Below are 6,847 nucleotides of genomic sequence, written 5' to 3' on the forward strand. Positions count from 1 at the left end.
GAGTTCTTTTCAATAAATTTAATTGGTTGTTTAACAAATTGAGCATTGTGTTTTTTAAATGATATTAAAATTTCAAACACCTTGTTGAAACATCAAACTAAACTATTTCTATAATACTCCATTTATACAACACTATAAAAATTACCAAGTTACTATAAAAATTTCAAAAACCTTACTAAATTATCAGGTTGTAAACGTTATTCACAACTTCAGAATTTTCAAAAATTCTCCTCCTATTAACTATAACACATATCTAACTTCCTAACTTTCAAATACTCTCAACGTTCTTTTTTGTATATATTGAGTACAAAAGCAAAAATATGCGTATATGAACGGTGTTACTAAGATATGTTAAACTATTGGCTTATATTTCATATAATCAATTGACAATTAATAGATATCTCTCATAAAATATTCAAATTAATCAATTATCCCATGTATAAAAAAGTATAGTATGTTCTGGACTCATCAAGTTCTCTTTGTTGGATTCTTCAAACGTGCTCACTGATCTATCATGTCGAAGTTTTGATTTTTATATTTAATGCTCCAATAAAGAGAAGTGCACACTTCTCATGTCTATAGCACAATTGATGACTCAATATTTGGATTATGAAGTGTTCATCTTTGTTGCCTCGAAGTCCCACATCAGATGGTCTGCAAAGCAACTAATTGGACAGAAGAAATAAAAGTCAGACGAAGGATAGTTACAAAGCATACCTTTCTCGGCCTTTTGGCTAAGATCAAGTGTAGTATCTGTTCTTATCAGTTTAATATCTGATACGTGGGTCAACGACTCACACGATATTAAATTAATTTGTTGACGGGGGAGTCCTAAACAATAGCTTGCTATTGGGATCCTCAAGTGTCGCTCATGTGTTGCACTACTACACGGGCTTGGCACACCCTACTAAATATCAAATATTTCATTTTATTATAATGACGATTGATTTGGCATGCAATCTCCTATTTTTTGTTGTTTATAATAGCAGCACAAAAGCAATATTATAAGTATCATTCGTGCGTCATTCTCTATTAGATACATTTGACAATGTGGCATTTTGTATATCGTCAAGATCATAATGACGATGTAAGGGCTCATTATAATAGCTCTTGAGATTAATATAAGACTTTACGGAGAATTCTTTTCAATAAATTTAATTGGTTGTTTTACAAATTGAGCATTGTGTTTTTTAAATGATATAAAAATTTCAAACACCTTGTTGAAACATCACACTAAACTATTTGTATATTTCTATAATACTCCATTTGTACAAGACTATAAAAATTACTAAGTTTCTATAAATATTTCAAAAACCTAACTAAAATATCAGGTTGTAAACTTTATTCACAACTTATGGATTTTCAAAAATTCTTTTCATATTCACTATAACACAAATATAACTTCCGAAATTTCAAAAATTCGCAACATACTTTTTTGTATATTTTGAGTGCAAAAGCAGAAACATGCATATATGAACGATGTTACTAAGATATGTTAAACTATTGGCTTATTTTCCATATAATCAGTTGACAATTAATAGATATCTATCATAAAATAATCTAGTTAATCAATCATCCCATGTATAAAAAAGTATAGTATGTTCTAGTTTCATGAAGTTCTCTTTGTTGGATTCTTCGAAGTGCTCATTGATCTATCATGTCGATGTTTTGTTTTTTATATTTAATGCTCGTATTCAAATCTCGGAAACCAATAAAGAGAAGTGCACACTTCTCATGTCTATAGCACAATTGATGACTCAATATTTGGATTATGAAGTGTTCATCTTTGTAGCCTCGAAGTCCCACATCAGATGGTCTGCACAACAACTAATTGGACAGAAGAAATAAAAGTCAGACGAAGGATAGTTACAAAGCATACCTTTCTCGGCCTTTTGGCTAAGATCAAGTATAGTATCTGTTCTTATCAGTTTAATATCTGATATGTGGGTCAACGACTCACACGATATTAAATTAATTTGTTGATGGGGGAGTCCTCAACAATAGCTTGCTATTGGGATCCTCAAATTTCGCCCATGTGTTGCACTACTACACGGGCTTGGCACACCCTACTAAATATCAAATATTTCATTTTATTATAATGACGATTGATTTGGCACACAATCTCCTATTTTTTGTTTTTTATAAGAGGAGCACAAAAGAAATATTATAAGTATCGTCCCTGCGTCATTCTCTCTATTAGACACATTTGAAAATGTGGCATTTTGTATATCTTCAAGATTATAGTGACGATGTAAAGGCTCATTATAATATCTCTTGAGATCAATATAAGACTTTACGGAGAGTTCTTTTCAATAAATTTAATTGGTTGTTTAACAAATTGAGTAGATGATATAAAAATTTCAAACACCTTGTTGAAACATCACACTAAACTATTTGTATATTTCTATAATACTCCTTTTGTACAAGACTATAAAAATTACTAAGTTTCTATAAAAATTTCAAAAACCTAACTAAAATATCAGTTTGTAAACTTTATTCACAACCTATGAACTTTCAACAATTCTCCTCATATTCACTATAACACAAATGTAACTTCCGAAATTTCAAAAATTCGCAACATTCTTTTTTCTATATTTTGAATGCAAAAGAAGAAAGATGCATATATGAACGGTGTTACTAAGATTTGTTAAACTATTGGGTTATTTTCCATATAATCCGTTGACAATTAATAGATATCTATCATAAAATAATCAAGTTAATCAATCATCCCATGTATAAAAAAGTATAGTATGTTCTAGTTACATGAAGTTCTCTTTGTTGAATTCTTGAAAGTGCTCACTAATCTATCATGTTGAAGTTTTTTTTTTTTATATTTAATGCTCTTATTCAAAACTCGGAAAACAAGAAAGAGAAGTGCACATTTCTCATGTCTATAGCACAATTGATGACTCAATGTTTGGATTATGAAGTTTCCATCTTTGTTGCCTCGAAAGCCCACATGAGATGGTCTGCAGAGCAACTAATTGGACGGAAGAAATAAAAGTCAGAAAAAGCATAGTTACAAAGCATACCTTTCTCGGCCTTTTGGCTAAGATCAAGTGTAGTATATGTTCTTATCAGTTTAATATCTGATATGTGGGTCAGCGACCCACACGATAATAAATTAATTTGTTGACGGGGGAGTCCTCAACAATAGCTTGCTATTGGGATCCTTAAGTGTCGCCCATGTGTTGACTACTACGCGGGCTTGGCACACCCTATTAAATATCAAATATTACATTTTATTATAATGACGATTGATTTGGCACACAATCTCCTATTTTTTGTTGTTTATAAGAGGAGCACAAAAGCAATATTATAAGTATCGTCCCGACGTCATTCTCTCTATTAGACACGTTTGAAAATATAGCATTTTGTATATCTTCAAGATTATAATGACGATGGAAAGGCTCATTATAATAGTTCTTGGATCTATATAAGACTTTACGGAGAGTTCTTTTTAATAAATTTAATTGGTTGTTTAATAAATTGAGCATTGTGTTTTTTAAATGATATCAAATTTTCGTACACCTTGTTGAAACATCAAACTAAACTATTTCTATATTTCTATAATACTCCATTTATACAAGACAATAAAAATTACCAAGTTACTATAAAAATTTCAAAAACCTAACTAAAATATCAGGTTGTAAACGTTATTCACTACTTCAGAATTTTTAAAAATTCTCCTCCTATTAAATATAACACATATCTAACTTCCAAACTTTCAAATACTCTCAACGTTCTTTTTTGAATATATTGAGTGCAAAAGAAAAAAGATGCGTATATGAACGGTGTTACTAAGACATGTTAAGCTATTGGCTTATATTTCATATAATCAATTGACTATTAATAGATATCTCACATAAAATATTCAAGTTAATCAATTATCCCATGTATAAAAAAGTATAGTATGTTCTAGTTACATGAAGTTCTCTTTGTTGGATTCTTCAAAGTGCTCACTGATCTATCATATCGAAGTTTTGTTTTTTATATTTAATGCTCATATTCATATCTCGAAAACAAGAAAGAGAAGTGCACACTTCCCACGTCTATAGAACAATTGAAGACTCAATGTTTGGATTATGAAGTGTTCATCTTTGTTGCCTCGAAGTCCCACATCAGATGGTCTGTAGAGCAACTGATTGGACAGAAGAAATAAAAGTCAGACGAAGGATAGTTACAAAGCATACCATTCTCGGCCTTTTGGCTAAGATCAAGTGTAGTATCTGTTCTTATCAGTTTAATATCTGATATGTGGGTCAACGACTCACACGATATTAAATTAATTTGTTAACGGGGGAGTCCTCAACAATAGCTTGCTATTGGGATCCTCAAGTGTCGCCCATGTGTTGCACTACTACACAGGCTTGGCACACCCTACTAAATATCAAATATTTCATTTTATTATAATGACGATTGAATTGGCACACAATCTTCTATTATTTGTTGTTTATAAGAGGAGCACAAAAGCAATATTATTAGTATCATTCCTGCGTCATTCTCTATTAGGTACATTTGACAATGTGGCATTTTGTATATCTTCAAGATCATAATGACGATGTAAGGGCTCATTATAATAGCTCTTGAGATCAATATAAGACTTTACAGAGAATTCTTTTCAATAAATTTAATTGGTTGTTGAACAAATTGAGCATTGTGTTTTTTAAATGATATAAAAATTTCACACACCTTGTTGAAACATCACACTAAACTATTTGTATATATTCTATAATACTCCATTTGTAAAAGACTATAAAAATTACTAAGTTTCTATAAAAATTTCAAAAACCTAACTAAAATATCAGGTTGTAAACTTTAGTCACAACTTTTGAATTTTCTAAAATTCTCTTTATATTCACTATAACACAAATGTAACTTCCAAAATTTCAAAAATTCGCATCATTCTTTTTTGTATTTCAAAAATTCGCATCATTCTTTTTTGTATACTTTGAGTGTAAAAGCAGAAAGATGCGTATATGAAAGGTGTTACTAAGATATGTTAAACTGTTGGCTTATTTTCCATATAATCAGTTGACAATTAAAGGATATCTATCATAAAATAATTAAGTTAATCAATCATCCCATGTATAAAAAAGTATAGTATGTTCTAGTTACATGAAGTTCTCTTTGTTGAATTCTTGAAAGTGCTCACTAATCTATCATGTTGAAGTTTTTTTTTTTATATTTAATGCTCGTATTCAAATCTCGGAAAACAAGAAAGAGAAGTGCACAGTTCTCATGTCTATAGCACAATTGATGACTCAATGTTTGGATTATGAAGCTTCCATCTTTTTTGCCTCGAAGTCCCACATTAGATGGTCTGCAGAGCAACTAATTGGACAGAAGAAATAATAGTTAGACGAAGCATAGTTACAAAGCATACCTTTCTCGGCCTTTTGGCTAAGATCAAGTGTAGTATCTGTTCTTATCAGTTTAATATCTGATATGTGGGTCAACGACCCACACAATATTAAATTAATTTGTTGACGGGGGAGTCCTCAACAATAGCTTGCTATTGGGATCCTCAAGTGTCGCCCATGTGTTGCACTACTACACGGGCTTGGCACACCCTATTAAATTTCAAATATTTCATTTTATTACAATGATGATTGATTTGGCACACAATCTCCTATTTTTTGTTGTTTATAAGAGGAGCACAAAAGCAATATTCTAAGTATCGTCTCGGCCTCATTCTCTCTATTAGACACATTTGAAAATGTGGCATTTTGTATATCTTCAAGATTATAATGACGATGCAAAGGCTCATTATAATAACGCTTGAGATCTATATAAGACTTTACAGAGAGTTCTTTTCAATAAATTTAATTGGTTGTTTAACAAATTGAGCATTGTGTTTTTTTAAATGATATTAAATTTTCATACACCTTGTTGAAACATCAAACTAAACTATTTCTATATTTCTATAATACTCCATTTATACAAGACTATAAAAATTACCAAGTTACTATAAAAATTTCAAAAACCAAACTAAACTATCAGGTTGTAAACGTTATTCACAACTTCAGAATTTTCAAAAATTCTCCTCGTATTAAATTTAACACATATCTAAATTCCGAACGTTCAAATATTCTCAACGTTCCTTTTTGTATATATTGAGTGCAAAAGAAAAAAGATGCGTATATGAACGGTGTTACTAAGACATGTTAAACTATTGGCTTAGATTTCATATAATCAATGGACTATTAATAGATATCTCTCATAAAATATTCAAGTTAATCAATTATCCCATGTATAAAAAAGTATAGTATGTTCTAGTTTCATGAAGTTCTCTTTGTTGGATTCTTCAAAGTGCTCACTGATCTATCATGTCGAAGTTTTGTTTTTTATATTTAATGCTCGTATTCCTATCTCGAAAACAAGAAAGAGAAATGCACACATCTCACGTCTATAGCACAATTGAAGACTCAATGTTTGGATTATGAAGTGTTCATCTTTGTTGCCTCGAAGTCCCACATCAGATGGTATGCAGAGCAACTAATTGGACAGAATGTTTGGGGAATCTTTTAATATATATGTTTACTTAATGATTGTCGTCAAAATTGTTAGAGTTAAACAAGTATTAAAAATGGGGAATCTTTTAGTATCTCTGTTTACCTAATGTTTGTAGTAAAAATTGTTAGAGTTAAATGAGTATTAAAAATGGGGAATCTTTTAATATCTGCATTTACTTAACGATTGTCGTGGATAGAGTCAGAGTATGCTAATGCATTTCATAGTACAAGGCGACCGGATGGGCCATGGTGATAGTGGTGACCGGATGGGCCACGAGATGATTCCATGTGATTTGTTGGTTCATCTTATCCTTGCGGGGATTGTCGCGTCG

At 30.9% G+C, this 6,847-nt stretch overlaps 5 non-coding genes across 5 annotated transcripts; all 5 read left to right on the forward strand.

The window, feature by feature from the left end:
• Positions 1-713: 713 nt before the first annotated feature.
• Positions 714-908, forward strand: LOC113786848 (U2 spliceosomal RNA). Its single transcript, XR_003473156.1, has one exon. It is a non-coding gene; the product is annotated as a U2 spliceosomal RNA (small nuclear RNA).
• A 967-nt stretch (positions 909-1,875) lies between these two features.
• Positions 1,876-2,070, forward strand: LOC113786852 (U2 spliceosomal RNA). The gene has a single exon (XR_003473160.1). It is a non-coding gene; the product is annotated as a U2 spliceosomal RNA (small nuclear RNA).
• Positions 2,071-3,028: 958 nt separating this feature from the next.
• Positions 3,029-3,222, forward strand: LOC113786854 (U2 spliceosomal RNA). Its single transcript, XR_003473162.1, has one exon. It is a non-coding gene; the product is annotated as a U2 spliceosomal RNA (small nuclear RNA).
• Positions 3,223-4,189: 967 nt separating this feature from the next.
• Positions 4,190-4,384, forward strand: LOC113786851 (U2 spliceosomal RNA). Its single transcript, XR_003473159.1, has one exon. It is a non-coding gene; the product is annotated as a U2 spliceosomal RNA (small nuclear RNA).
• A 998-nt stretch (positions 4,385-5,382) lies between these two features.
• LOC113786847 (U2 spliceosomal RNA) lies at positions 5,383-5,577 on the forward strand. The gene has a single exon (XR_003473155.1). It is a non-coding gene; the product is annotated as a U2 spliceosomal RNA (small nuclear RNA).
• The last annotated feature ends 1,270 nt before the right edge of the window (positions 5,578-6,847 follow it).

This window comes from Cicer arietinum, chromosome 5 (assembly GCF_000331145.2).
Source record: "Cicer arietinum cultivar CDC Frontier isolate Library 1 chromosome 5, Cicar.CDCFrontier_v2.0, whole genome shotgun sequence".
Taxonomy (NCBI): Eukaryota; Viridiplantae; Streptophyta; class Magnoliopsida; order Fabales; family Fabaceae; genus Cicer; species Cicer arietinum.